This window comes from Cricetulus griseus, chromosome 2 (genome assembly GCF_003668045.3).
Source record: "Cricetulus griseus strain 17A/GY chromosome 2, alternate assembly CriGri-PICRH-1.0, whole genome shotgun sequence".
Taxonomy (NCBI): Eukaryota; Metazoa; Chordata; class Mammalia; order Rodentia; family Cricetidae; genus Cricetulus; species Cricetulus griseus.
In genome coordinates, this window is record NC_048595.1 from 333994267 (window position 1) to 333998112 (window position 3846).

Genomic DNA, 3846 nt, shown 5'->3' on the forward strand with positions numbered 1-3846 from the left:
CTAATGCCCATGAAGATAAATGACTTCTATTATATTTACAAAAACACAGCCATAGTCATTAATATGACTCACCATTTTAGACTTGAGAGTGGATAAATAGATCAAAGAAGTCCTGCAAAGTAATGAAAACATTTAAATATTCTAGACACCAGAGAAAAAGCTCGAAGGTAGAATGACAACTCAGAAAAGAAACGAAGGAGGAAGGAGGGAGATAAGGAAGCAGCCAGAGACTATGATGTGAGGGAGGAGGGGATAAGGAGGAGTAGGGAGACTAGCATGAGACAAGTTAGGGATAAGGAGGAAGAGGGGGAGATGATTCTACATCAATAAGACAATAGTAAATTGTTGTTATTACCAAACAGAAATGTATTTTACTTCCTCTAAAACCTAATGACAAGAAAATATAACAAACTTACATTCTTAAACCTGTAAATTTAAACAAAGAACTTCTAAAGCTTAGTGAAACAAATACAATTATCTAATTATCCTAAAACAATAACAGCTAATCATTTTAAACAAACTTACAGTTTGACTCACTTTTGTAAAATATAAATACTTAAAGATCCTTCCTCTGAGATGCTTAAAGACTAAGAAACAAGCTCTATGGAGAAATCAGTGGGGTGTTTCACTGACCCACATGCCCTCTGTGTAGCTAAACAGATTGTTTTTTATTGCTGTGCAATATAGCTGAAATTTTATACTTTGGCTCCAAAATCATTCTTTCTTAGAGAACTTAAAACCAATCCTAATAATTTCCACCACAGGTAAATGATAAACGTATAAAGAGATTGATATTTAATTTGATTTTGACACTAGACAATCTGTACATGTATCAAAATATTACATGATGTGTGTTCAATCTTATTTGCTTTTTTTTTAGTTAGTTAAAAAGAAGCTCATAAAATGAACATCTTTAAAGTTAAAAGGGGCAGTGACTACAGATAATTTCCTTACTATTGGGGCTTCTGAAAAAGTTGTTAATACTACCTTGATATAATGTGTTTTAAAGCAATGAAAAAGATTGTCAGTTAATAACTGGGTGTGTTTGCATGATGATCAACTTACTGAAACAATGCCCTGTACATAAACAATGCCGATTTTGCCAGCTCTGGATTCAATGACTCTGTTTGAAAAGCAGTTCTACAGGCATTACCATTCTTGCTTCAAGGTTAGGGAAACTAGATTTCCTTGAAAGTATTTGCAACCCTAAAAACCACTTTTAATAAGAATTGTATGATAAGTTGTTGAAATGCAAATGTAAAAATTTTTATGTCTCTCAAGCTTCCTACTTGAAAGTGTGCCTTTGCTGTTTCCTCTGTAAGAGAATTGAATGGTCTAGAGAATTAATGAAGGATTTGAACAATTGTCTTGCCAAGGAAGTACAATCTCCTTGTGTCTAGAGCACACTGACAGCCTTTGGGTAGCATACCCATACCTCCCAGAGAAGAGCAGATACCTGTTGTTGCTTGTACGTTGGAAGACAGATGTACACAGGAACCTGCAAACATCTGAAAACTCTGCATGTGTGTTTGTGAAACCCATAGTGAAGTAGGCTTGGCCTCCCTGGACACTGAGATCAAATGTGAGTATGTGTTGCAAGAGCGTTCATTACATAGTGTGTGTTACCTGTGGGGAAACACCCAAACTGCAGTTTTCCATTTCTACTATGTTTCAGTTGCAGCCTATTTTTAATAAACTTTGTATCTATTTAAGTGAATTTGCTATTGTTTTCAAAGTACTGATAAAGTTTTTATTTGTAATGCCAGCCCTCCTCTCCCCAATTTTCATCTGTCACCACTTCATTAAACAATGCCGAGTGTCAAAAAAAAAGAAAGAAAGAAAGAAAGAAAGAAAGAAAGTAAATAAGTTCCTCCAGGACAACACATTAGTAAGAAACAGTCAGGACTTCAAATCTCTACCCCTCCAATTCAAATTCTACATATTCAACATACCATTTTGCATCTTGGAACCTCCACAGGGATAGCCTATGTTTTTAGTTTTAAATTTAAGCACCTAGGAATTACAATATCAACAATGTTGTATATCACATATGTAATAATGATATATGTCACAATATTTCATATGGTGTATAAACATTATAATGTTTGTATATTAATCAGCTTCTTTTTTCTTTTGCACAGGGTCCTACAGTGTAGTAAGGCTGGCCTCAAGCTGTTGATCCTCCTGCCTTGGCCTCCAGGTACACAGAGTACAGGCATGCTCCGATATGCCCAGATAAATCTTAAGGAAGAAGTTTGTTAATGCTGTTGGACACATAAAGAACTGAGATATGAAGAAATTAAGTACCCTGTAAAATGTCAAAAGCAGCGAATTTAATGGAAAGCTGAAGCTGAGATTCCATGATAATTTCCAATTTCTATGGTATCTAACAAAGTTTAAAGATGAAGTCACAGCCTAAAGTATGAGCAAATATGGTATGCTGCTGTCACTCAAAAAAGCAATGTTCAGCAGCAATATTAAAATTTCATAAAAGTGAAAAATACTGAGGTAAGGATCTCAGACAAAACACATAATTTCTTTTTGTAAAAAAAATAATTTTTATTTATTTGCCTGTGTGTGTGCATGCCACATGTGTGCACGTACCTTTGAAGGCCTGAAGGGAGAGTCCAATCCCGCAGCAGTGGAGATTCAGTGACTTACGAGCCTTCTGACTCACAACTAAGGATCAAAACTGGAAGAGCAGCAAGTGCTCTTAACCATTGGGCCGTCATTCTCCAACCCCCCCATCCCATCCCCACCCCCACCCCACCCCCCGAAGGTTGTAACTCTGGCTACTGATAGGATCTAAGAAATTAGTGTTTTTAAATGTTTTCTTACAGCAATTCTTATTTCATTTGCAGAAATCCTTACCTTGGGCTAATCAGATAAGACCCAGGAAAAATACCTGATGAATGAATCAATGAATATAAAGTTTAACCACTATTTTCTGTGTAACTGTTGCTTACCAAGATAAAGGAAGAAAATAATCACATGCCATCACATGACAGGTCTCTGCATTTAAATGTGTTTTATTAATGAGAAACTTCATAAAGTATTTCTTCCATCCGATCTGAGGAACTGCAACCTAAATGGGGCAATAATGTATTTCTGTGTAACCTGCTCTTATCATCTCTCCAAATGAGCTAGATGAAACTCCTTGATCTTGTAAATTCATCATTGTCTATGTAAATAGTTTCTACCCTAGGGCTTGAGGGCTGAAGGTAACTCTTTCAAAAATCATTTTCATTTCAAAAACTTCAGTGCCATATATACATACATATATACATATCCCAACTTTTTTGTGTAGATCATTGTTACACCTGTGGGAATGTATGCTGTGGGTCTCTTGTAAAATAAAACCTGACTTCAGAAAGTATCGCTTTGCATTGCACAGAGGTGAGGTATTGCATTCCCCCTTTCCTCCCTGTGTCTCTAGAAAGTGAGACACACTGCTGTACAGTTTGTATCCAGCACCCACTGGAGGAAGGAAGATGATGTGGTGAAGGGTTCCTGTTTTCCTCTACTGCCTCAAAACCTCCAACTAATGTCCTGTCTCAGTTTCTGAGGCACTTATTTAACACTTAGGCAAATATTTATCTAGATGTTCTTATGTCATTATTAATTAATTAAAATGCAATGGCATTTTTAATTTCACAGATAGTAAAATTGGGCTCCCTGATGTACAATGCTTCTCTTTGAACCTGTCCACTGCTCAAAGACATTCACTTCTCTTTGCCTGATCCCTTGCTACTATTCTATAGGGAACTTTCAGTCACTTGGAGTAGTCACCCAACACCTCTGCCAAGCATTGAGCAAGCAATATCCCTGGTATTAATAGCATTAACC